Below are 17,807 nucleotides of genomic sequence, written 5' to 3'. Positions count from 1 at the left end.
ATTACCATCCTATAATTTTGCTATAGTGCCTTGCTTTTGCTGTGATTTGTGAGGCTTTTGTTCAATATTTTTTAATCATGTTATCAAGCAGCCATGTTTGCTTGGTTGTTTATAGAAGCTGTAAAGTTAATAATGAGGAAAACGGATTGGATATCTTAGCGAGGCTTTCAGTACTGTGTGCAGGGGAAGAAGCAAACACCCAGGAAAAATCTTTCATCCTAAGAATTCAATTTCTTTAATCCTTGTTATCTAGATGATGTAGAAATTCATATTTTTATATTATAATCCATGCATGAGAATTTCTACACATTCATACAGAAGAGTGGTCATATTTTAAGTTATACTAGTTGGAAAGATTCCGTCAGTTCTTTCCTTCATTTAAAATGTGGAATTCTAAGACAGCTGGTTTTATAGAGGACCCTGTGTAAATGGTGGTTTACATCTATTTGCTCATGCAACCGGATTAACCTATAAATAGATTATTTTGACACACAGCTGTCTGGATACAGTCTGTCATTAGCAGTTCTGATTTTTAGGCATTTTTAAGGCACACATCACCATAGTACTGGGCGTATACTGCATATGGCACATTAAATACTTGCTTAAAAATGGAACAAATCCAGGTGGTGGTCATCCAGAATATTGAGATTCTCTTTGGAGAAGGGCTGAAAAAAAAGAGGATTGTTCAACATACCCTATAAATGGTAAGATTTGTGTTCAGTTTTTCAGAAGGAACATGTTTCTCATATAGGTTCCATCTTGTGGGCTAAAAGTGGAAGCATCTTCTCCAGTTTCCCCTGGATTGGTTGCCTTTGTGATAGTTGGATCCTATCTTGATAAGAATAAATAGTCCAGGACCTTGATTTAGACACTGAATTGAACTGGCAGCTTATTTAGTTCAGAATTCAATGTTCTGTTTTCTATACAGGAAAGAAAGACAAGAACAGACCACTGAATTCTGAACTAGTTGTATTTTGCAATTCAACTCAAGTTAGTGTTTTTTCAATAGTCCTTGCTTTAGGTGGCAATAGTAAGGATCATCATGAATAACTGCATCCAGTATGAAAGAACACAGCCTCCTGCTTAATTGACAATGCAGAATAAAAGCATATCTTGTCACTGTTTTCTGTCTGGGATTTCAAAAGCAGAGGGAGTGTTAAACTCTCTGAGAGTACACCCTCATTATAATCAACGGACAAATGCTTAATTAAGTTTGAGGTCGCAGCTCCTGCTTGTTTCTCAGAATTAGTCCTTCTGCCAAACAATATTACACCTACATTTTACTCAAAATGAGTATAAGACCAACAACTTCTATTCAAGTCACTACTTTTCATCAGATACTGGCACATGCTGGGATGTACATTATCTACAATAGATAAGGAGATCTTGAGCTGTGGTTCATTCACACTTACAGCAATGCTGTGCAAAAGGTCTCTCTCTATAGGCCTCACTTAAATATTGAACAAGAAAGTTCTCAAGCCTACTGTAGTAAATGGTCATGATAGGGTTAACTAAGTAGCTCAAAAAGAAAAGGAGTACTTGTGGCACCTTAGAGACTAACAAATTTATTAGAGCATAAGCTTTCGTGAGCTACAGCTCACTTCATCGGATGCATTTGGTGGAAAAAACAGAGGAGAGATTTATATACACACACAGAGAACATGAAACAATGGGTTTATCATACACACTGTAAGGAGAGTGATCACTTAAGATAAGCCATCACCAGCAGCATGGGGGGAGGGGGAAGGAGGAAAACCTTTCATGGTGACAAGCAGGGTAGGCTAATTCCAGCAGTTAACAAGAATATCAGAGGAACAGTGGAGGGTGGGATGGGGGGGAGAAATACCATGGGGAAATAGTTTTACTTTGTGTAATGACTCATCCATTCCCAGTCTCTATTCAAGACTGTAGATCCTTGATGATCCTGAAGGACGACCCATCACTCTCACAGATCTTGGAAGACAGGCCAGTCCTTGCTTACAGATAGCCCTCAAATCTGAAGCAAATACTCACCAGCAACCACACACCACACAACAGAACCACTAACCCAGGAACCTATCCTTGCAACAAAGCCCGTTGCCAACTCTGTCCACATATCTATTCAGGGGACACCATCATAGGGCCTAATCACATCAGCCACACTACCAGAGGCTCGTTCACCAGCGCATCTACCAATGTGATATATGCCATCATGTGCCAGCAATGCCCCTCTGCCATATACATTGGTCAAACTGGACAGTCTCTACGTAAAAGAATAAATGGACACAAATCAGACGTCAAGAATTATAACATTCAAAAACCAGTTGGAGAACACTTCAATCTCTCCGGTCATTCGATTACAGACCTGAGGGTGGCTATCCTTCAACAAAAAAACTTCAAAAACAGACTCCAACGAGAGACTGCTGAATTGGAATTAATTTGCAAACTGGATACAATTAACTTAGGCTTGAATAGAGACTGGGAATGGATGAGTCATTACACAAAGTAAAACTATTTCCCCATGTTATTTCTCCCGCCCACCCCACCCTCCACTGTTCCTCAGATGTTCTTGTTAACTGCTGGAAATAGCCTACCTTGCTTGTCACCATGAAAGGGTTTCTTCCTTTCCCCCCCCCACCCGCTGCTGGTGATGGCTCATCTTAAGTGTTCACTCTCCTTACAATGTGTATGATAAAACTCATTGTTTCATGTTCTCTGTGTGTGTATATAAATCTCCCCTCTGTATTTTCCACCAAATACATCCGATGAAGTGAGCTGTAGCTCACGAAAGCTTATGCTCAAATAAATTTGTTGGTCTCTAAGGTGCCACAAGTACTCCTTTTGTTTTTGCGAATACAGACTGACATGGCTGCTACTCTGAAACCTGAATACATCTAGTTTATCTAAATATTCCTTTGCCTGTTCTTTCCCTAATTTGGCTTTCATTCCTTCCCCTTTTAGTTAATATTAATTGAGTTGAGTATCTGTTCTCCATTAACTTTTTTAGTGAAGACTGAAGCAAAATAGCCTTTAAACGCGACAGCTTTCTATGATGCTAGCCAAGTATAGAGTGCTATTACTGTTGTTAAATTTGTTCTTAGAGATACTTTATTGTCCTGCATGGCCCCTATGTTTCCCTTTGTCCATATACTTTTTCCCCCCCTCCATTTGTTTGTTTTAATGTTTTGCTCGGTTGGCTTATTCTCTTGCATACCATACCATACCAGCTGTGCAGATAACTAATTTTTTTGATTCATTAGAAATTTGGAAAAATATTAAGTGTTTTGGGTTGATTCAAAGAGGAAATTTTTGAAGACTCAAATTTTTGGTGAATCAAAAAGTTAGAAAAATTAATATTGGGGTGAACAAAATGAGTAAATATTAAAAATAAAGTGGAAGGAAAAATTGAAACAAAGTTGTTTTGAATTAAGAAAAGTCAAAACAAAACATTTCATTTTGTGGGGGATTTTTTTAAAATCCCCCTTTTTTAATGGAAAAAATTGGTGAAATTGACATGAATTTGCAAAATGTTTTGGTCCAGCTGAATGTGCATTTCTTATCAAAATAGGTTTTTGGTCAAAAAATTCCACCAGCTCTAATGTACAGTTAATCTCCAGATTATCTTGCTATAGAACAGAAAAATTATTGTTTATCTGCCTATATGTATGTGTTCTAAACAATTCCTGTTCTAGCCAATTGTTCTTCTGTTTTATATTTATTTGGAAATAGTACCAGATTTCGGAAGCCTCAGACTTTTGTCTTTGTATTTTTCAAGGTCCAGGGTGTTAGATCACTACTTTGTGAGGCTGCCAATGGCAACTATTATTTTACCCAATATAGAAAATGCTCCTCACTCATCACTTTCAACAGCTGAATTATGAATCATTTTAACTGGACTACGAAAATGCTTTTTAAGAGTTGTGGTAGTGACTCAGTAAAATGTTAGAAAAAATAATACTATTTTATAACTATTTCTACAGGACAGACCTTGTTGGCTGATATGGGCTATTGCTCTGACATCAAGCACTGAAAATAAGGCCCTGTACAGGCAACTATATACTAGGAGTAGGCCATTGATTACAATGGTACTACTCACAGAATGAAATCCTGGCCATATTACAGTCAATAGAAGCGTCACCATTGATTTTAATGGGACAAGATTGGATCCAGGCCCTTATTTATGATAACACTGAATTTGGAAAATCATGGTAATACTTGAGATATGCAATTTATACAACATTGTCATCAAAATGTAACAAAAAGAAACTGACAACAGAAGGCTACCAATAAATCTAATCTTTTTGAAATTGTGCATACACTTACATTTTTGTATAAGCTAGCAAACAGGCTGCTTGAATTTTAGAGTTCCAATCACTTTTTAATCATTTTCATTTGTCTTAAGATAATATGTTTCTATTATACCGCATTCCTGGAGCAGTATAGGAACTTTCCAGGAACCAAAATAATTGAAATATTTTGATGATTAAGATAAAATAAGATAAGTCAGTTTTGAAATGGACTCAGTGAGAAAAGATATGGTGTAAATTAGAGATGAAATCTTTTGGCTCGGGATCCTGATTTAGAACACTTTAAACTTTAGGATTGTTTGGATCTGTGGTCTGGTTTTGGCTCAATATAATTATGTGGGTCACTTGCAATGTTTGGATCCAAATATAGGTACTGTGATGGGGCAAGCCCAGATGGCTATAGAAAAGTAATGGGAGATAGATATATTAGCTCCAGGCTAAACAAATCCCTGGTACCAGGTTAAGTGAAATGGAAGCTGCTCCAGGTCAATTAAGACACCTGGGGCCAATTAAAAACTTTCCAGAAGGCAGGAGAATGCCATGTTGATTGGGACACCTGAAGCCAATCAGGGGCTGGCTGAAACTAGTTAAAAGCCTCCCAGTCAGTCAGGTGGGTGTGCATGTCAGGAGCTGCGGGAAGAAGTTGCGCAGTTGGAGAGGCTGAGTAGTACACACCATATCAGGCACAAGGAAGGAGGCCCTGAGGTAAGGGTGAAGTGGAGCTTGAGGAAGTGAGGGCTGCTGTGGGGGAAGTAGCCCAGGGAATTGTACATGTCATGTTTCTAAAAGGTCAGCTACCATAGCTGATACTATTAGGGTCCCTGGGCTGGAGCCCGGAGTAGAGGGTGGGCCCGGGCTCCCCCCCACCTTTGCCCCTGGTTTAATCACTGAGACTGGGAGACAACAGAGACTGTGCAAGGAAGGATAACTTCTCCTCGCCTCCCTCACTGGCTTATGATGAAAATGGCTCAGTAGATTATGACCCTTGTCTGTAGAGAAAGAAGGGTTACGTAGAGGGTCACAGTGAGCCTCTGAGGCTAGTGAAATCTGCCAGGAAACGCAGGACCCATGGAGGCAAGGACAGAGCTTTGTCACAACTGGTGTCAGGAGTGGAACTTCGTTCACAGCATGGCGGAAGAAAGAGGTTTAAAAAAAAAAGCGCACTGGGGTTTTGGATTTTTTTTTTGTTTTGGTTTTTGTTTGTTTGCTTTCTACCACAATGGAGAAGGTGGTCAGAGCTCTGGTACAAGCCACGGCAGCCCAGCAGGAGGCCACCCGGGTTCAGGCAATGGCACAACAGGAGTCTATGCGGCTACAGCAGGAAACCAATCAATTATTGATGAGCCAGGCAACTCAAGTTCGTGCCCTCTTGCGAGAGATGGTGGACCAGCTGAAGATCCTCACCACCCAGGCCTGGGGTCCGACGGGACGCAAACCCTGAAGGCCACTGGTTGTCTGCCAAAGATGATGTCAAGAGATGACGTAGAGGCATATCTCCTCTCATTTGAAAGGACTGCTCAGCGTGAGGCGTGGCCCCAGGAGCAGTGGGTCAGCATTCTTGCCCCTTTTTTGTGTGGAGAGGCCTAGAAGGCCGCTTTGACTTGCCTGCCATGGATGCCACTGACTATACCCGTCTGAAGGCAGAGATCCTAGCACCATCGGGGTAACGGCAGTGGTAAGGGCCCCGGAGGTTCTATGAGTGGAAATACCAGAAGAACAAACCCCCGAGGCCCCAGCTATTCGACCTCATACACCTCGCATGGAAGTGGTTACAGCCCGAGGTGTGCAGGCCGTAGGAGATTTTGGAGACCCTGGTCATAGACCATTACATGCGGGGACTGCTGCCAGATCTCCTCAAATGGGTAGGCCAGAACAATCCATCCATGTACGATGAGATGATCACACTGGTAGAAAGACGGATGACAGCCAGGGAACTGACCAGACTACCCAAGGAAGGCCCCTTTCGAAGCAAGCACCTGACCCCAACCCTGGAAGGTTGGGCAGCCAAACCCCGGGGAGTCCTAGGTGGAAGAAGGGGGGGCCGAAAACCAGTGGGGATCCCAGAAGGAAGGGATTGGCCTGAGTGGGGGGAACCCCGGGACTAAACCCCCTAACCCCTGGGATAGGGGAGTGATTAAAAGCAATTATAGATGTTATGCATGTGGGGAGTGGGGACACATAGCAGCATAGTGTCCCAGCACCGAGGAGCCTATACAACATAACTTGGGGGATTGGGAGGTCCCATGCTCCCTTATCCACCTCGCGGGGGTTGCATTAGCCCCGCATAATTACACGAGCAAGTGAGGATATCATCTGACTTGACACCGATCCAAAAGATCGAGGCAGCCGACATGATTAATCGCAACAGAGATGTGTTCTCTACAAAACCAGGGTGGATGACTGAGACCTATCACCATATCCGCACGATCCCCGGAGTCAAGGTAACATTGAGACCCTACCGAATCCCAGCAGCCAAAAGAGAGGAAATCCAGGCCGAAGTAAAGAAAATGTTAGAATTAGGGGTTATTGAAGAATCTTACAGTCAGTGGTCCAGTCCAATTGTTCTAGTGCTTAAACCTGATGGTACCATGAGATTCTGTAATGACTTTTGCCAACCGAATGAAATATCCCAGTTTGATGCATACCCCATACCACACATGACATATTAGCTCCAAGCTAAACAAATCCCTGGTACCAGGTTAAGTGAAATGGAAGCTGCTCCAGGTCAATTAAGACACCTGGGGCCAATTAAGAACTTTCCAGAAGGCAGGGAGAATGCTATGTTGATTGGGACACCTGAAGCCAATCAGGGGCTGGCTGAAACTAGTTAAAAGCCTCCCAGTCAGTCAGGTGGGTGTGCATGTCAGGAGCTGTGGGAAGAAGTTGCGCTGTTGGAGAGGCTGAGTAGTACACACCATATCAGGCACAAGGAAGGAGGCCCGAAGGTAAGGGTGAAGTGGAACTTGAAGAAGTGAGGGCTGCTGTGCTGGGGAAGTAGCCCAGGGAATTATACATGTCATGTTTCTAAAAGGTCAGCTACCATAGCTGATACTATTAGGGTCCCTGGGCTGGAGCCCGGAGTAGAGGGTGGGCCCGGGCTCCCCCCCACCTTTGCCCCCTGTTTAATCACTGAGACTGGGAGACAACAAAGACTGTGGAAGGAAGGATAACTTCTCCTCACCTCCCTCGCTGGCTTATGATGAAAATGGCTCAGTAGACTGTGACCCTTGTCTGTAGAGAAAGAAGGGTTATGTGGAGGGTCACAGTGACTCTCTGAGGCTAGCGAAATCCACCAGGAAATGTGGGACCCACAGAGGCAAGGAAAAACTTTGTCACAGTACACACAAGCCCAAAGTTCAGAGGAGCCTGGATGTTATTTTTATTTTGGTCCATTTCTATCAAAAATACAATCACAACAGAAGGTTAATGCAATAACTTAGAAATAGAAAACAAATCTATCCACGAGGTTAAAGTCCACAGGAAATTTATTGGTAGTGTTTGGCCACTGAAGAGACTGGGTCCTTGAAGTTGCTGTAGATGCATCAAAAATAGAGCTTTCCCTCAGTCCTCTGCAAAGTCCACAAGCTCCTGTCCAGTGGAACAGTTGCATTAGTTGACAATTTGGTAAATCCAGCTCAGAAACAAAGGCAGACATTTCTTGTTGTGGTTTTTTTTATTCATTTCATGGGTGAAATGAACTGGATGTGAACCAGCTTTCCTGTGTCTGTGGTGGTAGGTCTGTGCCTAGAGGGGACAAATGTAAAGGCTACTTCTCTGGATTTAGATCAATATAATTTACAGAAGTTCTAGAGGTGTCAGGGGAAGTCTGGCTTCTGATCTGTGGAAAAATTCTCTTGATCTCTTTGAGATCCTTCATATCCAACAGAGATCCATTCCTCACAATCTTTCTATATCTCATCCCTTGAGATTTTCTCGTTCCCCCACCTGTTCTTTCTATTCCCCATCTCCTCACAGAGATTATCATCCACTTTGTCATCTTTCTTCCTCTCCTTTAAAAAATGAATTTTATGATAGAGTTCTTAAGTTTTTGTATCTTAAAATGTGCTCTTGAACATCCATTTAATTGAATCCTTCCATTCTGGATTAACACATTAGCTGGTTGCTTCTGCTGAAGTGATACCAGTGAAACAGTTAAAAAAGTTAACATTTAAACTGCCATCATTGGAGTTTCTTCGAAATTTTTCCCTCAGGAGGTGTCAGGGTGAAGTTTTCCCTCCTTCTGCTATGGAGGCCAAACCTCCAACTTCCACCTAAGAGACTACAAAGTGCCTTATTACAAGCTATCTTCATGGATTCCTCAGGTCTGATCTATACCGTCTTTGGTTCCCTGCTATTCTTCTGTGACTGACTCTGCTCTTTAAAGAGGGGCTCTCTTGGTGAAGTGGGGCTACAGGGAAGCCTCAAGCTGTACAAACTTTTCCAAGTATTCCCTGGGAGCTAAAGGAAGAAGGAGGGAACAGTGTGCACCAAGACCTTGTACCTGGTAAATCCCTTCTCAGCCAGCCCCTCCCACTCTCAGATGTCCAGTTCAATAGGACAGAGAGTATTTACTGTTGTTGTTTGGTTTGCCTAAGAATACCTTCTACAAGATGCTATGAGGGGGACAGTGACATAGAGGCCTGTAAAGGACCCTCTGTATGGATCTCAGAAGGATGATTAGATCATAGAGAAATAATAAATTTTTGTAAAAGCATTAAAATAACTGTTGGTGTTAAAAGCTTCCTCGTCTGGCACCTACACTGCTTGTGTTTCTGTAAGTGTTTCCATTTGTCATTCATTTTTTCAAGGACCAATTGTATACTTCCAAGTTCTGCTTTGACTGATGCAGCTTTGCTTTCTATAACTCTGTGAGGTGTACACACAAGTGATCCCATTTCTGTCAATCTGTTGCCATGATTGGTTGTTCTTCATATTTAGTCTTACAATGGATTCTAAACAGTCTTGGTCACCACACGATTATGTCAAGATCAGACCTTTTTACTTCAATGGTGGACATTAACTTGACAGTTTTGGCATATCAATGATTAATATATGAGTGATTTCTGACAATGAAGACTGGATTCTCTTTTTTACTGAAACAAATGCTATATTTGGCTTAAAAGATAACATGGTGTTTAAATTACACAGGTCAACTTGTATGCAGTGTTGTAGCTGTGTTGGTCCCAGGATATTAGAGAGACAAGGTGGGTGAGGTAACATCTTTTATTGGCCTAACTTCTGTTGGAGAGAGACATGGACTGAATAGAGACACTGGATTTATTTATTACAACAGTTTATAACCCACGAAACCCCACTATTCTAGCTTTTTCCCCTTTTACCCCCGATGAATGGAGAGGCATTCATGGGCCACTTTACCTTGAATGGTCCCTTGAAATATGTGTTAACTACTTGTGCTAAACAATCTGTTCCACCTTGTATTTAGCTTTGACACATTTGAGTACATTTTCCAGACCTGAAGAAGAATTCTGTGTAACCTTGATAGCTTCTCTCTCTCATCAACAGAAGTTGGTGCAATAAAATATATTACCTACGAGTCTCTCTAGTACAGTGGTTCACAAACTATTGTACTGGTGACCCCTTACACATAGCAAGCCTCTGAGTGTGACCCCCCTTATAAATGAAAAACACTTGTTTATATATTTAACGCTATTATAAATGCTGGAGGCAAAGTGGGGCTTGGGGTGGAGGCTGATAATTCGTGACACCCCATGTAATAACCTCGTGGCCCCCTGTGGGGTCCCAACGCCCAGTTTGAGAACCCCTGCTCTAGTATGTAAACTTAACACTGAAAGGTCCAAATGCAGAGCTGACTACAGATTCTGAGCAACTCATTAATAATTCCAGCCCTTCAGTGTCCCAGAAATCCAAACCGAGTTAAGATTTAAACACTGAAACGTTGACAAAAGTAGATAGGGTTAACAATATAATGTCATAAAACGCCCGGCCTTTTAGAAAACTTAGAAATGTCTTACTGCAACAATGTGGAAATTTGGGCAGTAGGTTCTGCATGGATTGTGCCAAGATGTTAAAAAGGAATACCCTGGGCAGTGCATTAGTTAGGGAAGGGTATAAAAGGTTTGGAGGCTTTAGGACCCTGGATGAGGATGCAGATAATCCTGATATGAGGAGCTGCATGTGGGTGCACATTAATAATGAATTATTGATGAGTCTTAAAAGCAGATAGAGTCAGTTAGTCGCAGTCAGAATACAAAAGGAGTTGGAGCCTTGTTTAATATCTCTTTTTATTTCTAAGGCTCCTAACACTTGTATCTGAGTATCATTATTTTTATTATTCATTCCTCTTGTTCTTGCCATTTTTCTCTTCAAGTTTCACACCATCTTAAAAGAGAAAATTGTATTATTATGAATACCTATCTTTTATACAGCATGCTTTATCAGTAGATTTGAAAGCACTTTCATCCACATTTTTCAGATGGGAACATGAGTTACAGAGAGGTGAAGTGACTTACCCCAGGTCACCAACAAGTAATAGCAGAACTGAGACTAAAGCCCATGTCTCTTGAGTCCAAGGCCAGTGCTCTGTCTACTAGATCTCACTGCCTCCCCCTTTATTCTGCTTTTCTTCCTTTTGATGAATTCATCTAGTTTTTCTGTGTATCTCAGTCTACTTCCTTCCCTCTCTCCCACATTGCTTCAGAGCTCTTTCCTTTGCTCCTGATCTTCAACCAATGACAATTTCTTCTGCAGCTGCTCAAGGTCACAATGGGTTTTTGAGTTTAAGGATCTTCTGCTGGGTGAAGCAGGGGCTTTGTGATTCCTTGTGATACACCTGCTCCTTCTGTAACTGTGTGAGTATATGACAGTATGTCTACAGTAAGAAAAAAGGTTGTGTTTTTAACATGTTAGGTAGCATGTTAACTAGTGTGTGTTCAAATTCTAGCGTACAAAATGCAAGTTGTAGTTTTAACACATATAAGCTGGTTAACATAAACCCTCATTTCACCCTGGCTAATGAGTGTTAAAACTACACTTGCCTTTTAACACATTTTAGTTAACATAAATTAGCTGACTAAACAAATTTAAAATACTTCCCCCCTTCTTCTAGTGAAGACAAGCCTTGAGAGGGTGGCTAAGGTATTGAATTTTGCTGCAAGCTGGCTCAGTTTGAGCACCAGTGATGTTACGCTGCTTTGATGCATTTGCTATGGATAAAAATCCAGATGTGGCATCTAATTTCCTTTTATATCCTAATCTGATAATTGACTGAATTAAACTTCCAGAATATTTAATATTCTGCATTTTTCTATTTTAGTGGGAGATAAATTAAATGAAAAGAAACACTTGGAGGTTTGCCAAAGTAATCTTTAAGATACCTGATTACTAACTTTTAACTATGTTTTTAAACTGCTTTAAGATCTGAAAAGATACAGAGAGACTTCTGTGAGCTAACCATTTCATTCACACTTAGTCAGATGTGGGGAAAGCATACATTGTTTTAAATTTTAAAATTCTAGCTTTCTGCCATACGGCACCATCGGAGAAGACAGCTAGTCTCTATGATGAAAGTGTTGGCTTCACGTCACAGGAAATGCCTTTCTGTTGTCATACAGTGACAATGAAGTCCAGAGGCTCTCTTCTCCTGTCAAAAAAGAGAGGAAAATAATTAAGTGAGAAAATCCTGTTTGATCTCCTGAATATTTTTGCTCTTCATTTTGTAAAGGCTTCAAACAGTATTTTTAACTGTTTTTAAACCAAGGGAATCTCTCTCACTTCCTTTACCCAACCCCATGTTGCCCTATCCACACTAGGAGCAGGAATAGTGTGTTGCCAAGCTGGGCTCACCCAAAAACTACGATGTAAAGTTTCCTAATGCAATTCTGCTTAGCATGAGTTTAACACTGTTTCACTGACCAGTGTGGACAGGAAGGCTTTTGAAAAAACAGCCACACAGAAACAGTATTGAGAAAGTAGGGATAGGGATAGATTTTTTAAAGATGCTTTAGATACCTAAAGAGGCATGTAAGTGCTTATTGAGATTATTAAAAGTGTATCAGCAGAGGAAAACAATGGGATTTAGGTGTCTAACCTGATTCTGAAAGTCTCACTTAAGTACCTGTTTGCCTCTTTAGGTGCCTAACTACCTTTGAAGATTTGGTCCTACCTCTAGTTTCTGAATATAGTTGGGTTATTGGTCCTGTTACTGCAAACAGATCTGCTAAAATTTTGTTTGACTTCATTGGGATTCTTCATAGTAGTAAAGATTTTAAGTAGATTTGTTTTCAGTATCAGGGTTATAGTCCATTTGTGAAAGCAAACAATGTCATAGCCATATCTTTGTTTGAACATTGTTTCTCACACTTTTACAACTGCTTGTGTGGATGTGGCCTCTCTATATTGGGTGGGTTTAAATGTGTGGTTGGTACGTACTTGGGTATAATATCTGCACCTTATTCTAGAAGTCAATGAAGATCTTGGGAGAGAGGAGAGATTCTTCATAGTAGGTAGGTTAAGTCTTAAGTATGCAAAATCATCAAGAAAAACATTGCTTTCCAAAAGTAGAGCAGCAAATGTCCCCTGAAACATGAAAAAGTTTAAGGAGTGGGATGCTGACAAGGAACAGGCAGGTTTTGTAATGTTTTTTATTTTAATTGAGAGGCTCTATCTTCCAGACTCTAAAGATCATATTGTAATCTAGTCTTGTCTAGTTCAGAGAGATGTGAGTATTTGGTGATTCTTTAAAGATAGCTGCAAGTGACTTTGAAATAAGCTATTAAAAATGTTGACTTTTAAAACAGTATCCAAATTCATTTGCAAATATTACTGCTTTATTTATATGATGATTTTACAAGTTACACATCTCTTTACATGTCAATAAAATCCAACCCATCAGTTTGGCCCAGTTCCCTAACTCCTTGTTCTGTTCATAATACCATTCTATGAAGGTACTTCCCTAGGTTGTACTAAGACATGGAATGAAAGTGTCTTGATTTTGATAAGTTTCCTGTCTGCTTGTGCCAAATGCTTACTTCCATAAATATAAGGTGTCATGGGCTACTTAACATAAGTGAACAGGATTATGGTAATAGGCCAGTTTAGGCTATATCATTATTACCATATTTGTGCTTAATGTTATTGGTACTTAATGAGTGTGTGCGTGTGCACGCACTTGCTAACCAGCATATATTAGTCAACAAAAGAAAGCCAACTCTTAATATAATTGTAATCTGTGGATTAAAAAATGCCAGTGTAAAGCAAAATTAATTTTTATATTGCAAATTCTGGATTCATCTCTCTATTCACTTTTTCCCTCTCTAATAATCATGTTAAGAGTTCTACATCTGGAGACTCTGCTCATGTTTTAGGGAGTGGAGTCAGCTTGATCCAGTGGATAAAATATTTGACTGGGAGAGAAAAGACGTGAGTTCTAGTCCCAGTTATGCCACTGATCTGCTTGGATAAGTCAGTTCTGTCTCCATGCTCCAATTTCCCTTCTCACCTTTGTCTGTCTTATCTGCTTACACTAAAGGGCCAGATTTTTAAAGGTACTTTGGCATCTAAGCATGGAGATTGTCTCTTCTGAAAATCCCATTAGGTGCCTATCTCCATCTTTAGATACCTAAATACCTTTAAAAATCTACCTTGGAGTAAGGACTGTCTCTCATTTTGTTTTTGTATAGTGTACTGATCTCAGTTGGAATCCCTAGGTGCTACTGTAACAAAAATAATAATGAAAGGTAAACTATTTAGGCATTAATACTAAAATCTGAGTTCCGTATAACAAGCTAGATGGAAGCAAGAGTGCAGAGGATTATATCCAGTGTGACCAAGTGATGAGAGGGAGGTTCTGAGTTGTGTCCTCCAAAACTCGTTGCAGAGACCAATTTTATTTAATATTACATTAATGGTCTTAAAGATTATTAAAGTTTGAGAGTGATAAAAATTCCTTGATAACATTAAGATAGAAAGCAAGTGAATACTTCCTGAGGAAGCCACCTATTATAATAATTAGGGAAGTGGGCAAGTGACAAAGGTTATTCTCAAAAAGAAAAGGAGTACTTGTGGCACCTTAGAGACTAACAAATTTATTTGAGCATAAGCTTTCGTGAGCTACAGCTCACTTCATCGGATGCATTCGGTGGAAAATACAGTGGGGGAGATGATTTATATACACAAAGAACATGAAACAATGGGTGTTATACACACTGTAAGAAGAGTGATCACTTAAGATGAGCTATAACCATCTCCCCACTGTATTTTCCACTGAATACATCCGATGAAGTGAACTGTAGCTCATGAAAGCTTATGCTCAAATAAATTTGTTAGTCTCTAAGGTGCCACAAGTACTCCTTTTCTTTTTGCGAATACAGACTAACACGGCTGCTACTCTGAAACCTGTCAAAGGTTATTCTGAGTTTCAAGCATGCATATAGACCTAATAAAAGAGAATATACATTTAATTGAGTACAACTGTAGGAAAAAATTAAGAAAGGGATATAAAGGAAAAAGTCTGTGATGATAGAGTCACAGTGTATTCATTATGTAAAGAAGCAAACAATGTTCTAAGATATATAACTAAGGCAACTGCATTTAATTCAGAGACTAACTGAATTAGAAAAGACTTCATTTGAAATGTTATGGAGACTTTGAGCTTGTTTCATAAAGGAAATTAAAATCTTAGAGTCTAACTTTATTTGGGGGTGACGTGCGGAAAAGGCTGAAGAAGCTGTATATATCTAACTTTGAAAAGAGGAGAACATTCAGAAGTAACATACAAATATATTTATGTGGCAACCACAAAGCAATCTGTGAATGAACTTCATTTACCTTTAGTAAAATTTATGGGCAAGGACTAAACATAAAGAGACTTAGGGTATGAATCCACAAGAGTACTTTCGTGCCTATGTACCATTTTGGGGGCACCTAAAACCTGTGTTTAGGTATCACTGTGATCCATAAAACTCTTGCTCGACTGCGTCCTAACCTGTAGGTGCCTAAACTCGGTCAGCTTCTGGCCATGTGGGTGCTCAGGGACATATCTCCTTCCTGAGTATGCGCACTATTGTTCATGATAGGTGTCTTGATGCCTAAGCCTCAGAGCAATTCACATTTGGCAGCCTAAGTCGTGTGTGTATGGGATTGATTCCAGTATGTGGCCCCTGAGCATGCATACTGAATTGAACCACTCAGGCAAGTTCACACAAAATCATCAGAGGGAGAAGGACCTCTCTTATAACCTTTATGCTCAGTCAGGATGTGGGAGACCCCTATTTCAAGTCCCCCTCTCATCCAGGGGAGAAGGGATTTGAATGGGGATCTGCCACTTCTCAGGTGAGTGCCGTGGCTACTAGGCTATGGAATATTCTGAAATGGGGCTCCCTCAATCTCTTCTATTGAAGTTTTTTGACTTTAATTAAACAATGAGATACTTACATATTAATTGGGCCAGAAAAAGAGTTAGAATGATTCAATAATCTAGTGTTTAGGGCACTCATCTGAGATGTAGCAGATCCCTCTTCAGATCTTTTGTGGGGAACTTGAATTGGGGTCTTCCACATTCTGGGTGCGTACTTTATCCAATACGCTAAAGGTTTAAGGAAGGTCCCACAGTTGGTTTGTTTCAGGTCTTGCATGCAACTTGGGCAGCTGAGCACTGATCTTCCCCCAGTTTGTGGATCACTAGGAGAGCAAGGTGCTTTCATGTAGCCCAGACTTAGGAATCTGTATCTGAGAGAGGAATAGAGTTTACAAGACACCCATTCTGGTCTGTATCTCCTGTTGGCTAGCTTAGGCTTCCACTCCTAGTCTGCTGGCTTTGTGGACTGTATTCATAAGCCCCTGTCTCTCCCCTTTCATTGTATCGGGAGCCTACGAACCTAACTCAGGCTTTGTGGATCAGTGTTTGTCATAAGATTTTCTAGGTGCCACAAAACTGAGCATTGCAATGCCCAGGTTCCTGCATGGATCCGACCTATGGAGAGTGGATGTTGAGAAGATATTTTTAGTTCAGAGAATAATTGGGATATGGAACAGGCTGATAGAGGCTATAACTGAAGATCAAAAAATTTAATTGTGGAATTGATGAATATCTAGAAACTTGGAGCATTTCTGAATAAACCTGCATATAGGTTGCTGTGAAAACACAGCTCTTTAGAAACCCTAAATATATCTGTACTATCCTCAGAGCTTCATGTTCTTGGATGTTTAGTTCCAAAAAGTGGAGCTTCCTCAGAGAGCTGGTGTACTGCCTCTGTGTCAAATATAAGGTGCCTGCTTTCTGAGTTTGACATGAAAAGTGGAGGGGCTATATGTATTTATATAACATGCCAAGTATTGAGCTTATTGTTAAGCATGATTGCCTTTTTATGGTTTTTGATTTCACTAGTCATACCTACTTAAATCTTGGAGTCCTTACTTAGGCACAAATCTTGAATTTTCCCATGAGAAGGACTTCAGGATTTGGCTTGATACAAGGGCATGATTCAATTCACCCAAAGTGAAAAATACTTAGGAGTAGTAAAAATCCAGCTAAGTGGAGTGTTGGATTGACTTAACATTGACTCCAGGCTCTCTGACCCTCTGCACATAGCATAAATCAAGAGAATTCTGTAATGACATACAATTTTGGGCATGTGGTTATAGGGAAACATAAAATCATGAAATATTTGAACTTAGGCCTTGTCTACACCACAGGGGAAATTTCATCTAAGCTACGCAATTTGAGTTATGTGAATAGCGTAACTCAAATTGATGTAGCTTAGACCTATTTACCACGGGGTCCACACTACGCAATGTTGACAGGAGATGCTCTCCCTTCGACTCCCCCTAATCTTCTTGATCAGGTGGGAGAGCGATTCCACGGTCGATTTAGCGGGTCTTCGCTAGACCTGCTAAATTGACCGCCGATGCATTGATCACCTCTCATCGATCCCCTACTAAGTGTAGACAAGCCATTAGTAACTTTATTGGATACCTACAGAGTCAGAGCCTTTGCTTTCCAATCCTTTTCAGAATGATTGTTTTATTTATTTGTATATATAAAAATTAAATAACATTCTTGGCTGCATAGTCACTAGACACCTTGCTAAGACACAACAAGGTGCAGCGGAATGCTAGGGTGGGATTATGTTGTATGAAAGAACCCAGCTCTGTAATGTGGGATTTCATTTATACAATGGCTTATTGATGATTAAAAAGACATATTACACAATAGGTCAATTTATCCTAAGCAAATGATCAATGAGGGAAGCAGTGATCTGCTTCTGTTTAAGGCTCCCTCTGTGTTGCTTTGCCCAAGTCTTCCAAATTATCCTGAGGAAGCAAGGTCTGGTTTGGTGGTTCCCCAGTCCTCCACAAAAATATGGGCCTGAACAAGGGCCCTGTTTATTCAATATTGAAAGTGCCATTTTCCAGCCATCAGCTGATGGGGAAAGAAATGGCTACTGCATTTTTTTAATAATGTGTTTAGATTCAATGCCAATGGAAGGACTTCTCCTCAGCTTGCCAAGGACTCACTGCTGCCCCCACAGTCTTTTTTAGGCA

General features: G+C 40.5%; 1 protein-coding gene across 4 annotated transcripts in view; it reads left to right on the top strand.

Annotated features, from left to right (window-relative positions):
* CTNNA3 (catenin alpha 3) overlaps window positions 1-17,807 on the top strand; it is an 889,777-nt gene that overhangs the window by 177,314 nt on the left and 694,656 nt on the right. The gene's annotated exons all lie outside the window — the stretch shown is intronic.

Source organism: Dermochelys coriacea, chromosome 7 (genome assembly GCF_009764565.3).
Source record: "Dermochelys coriacea isolate rDerCor1 chromosome 7, rDerCor1.pri.v4, whole genome shotgun sequence".
In the NCBI taxonomy this organism is placed as follows: domain Eukaryota; kingdom Metazoa; phylum Chordata; order Testudines; family Dermochelyidae; genus Dermochelys; species Dermochelys coriacea.
This window is presented reverse-complemented; position numbering and strand designations above follow the sequence as displayed.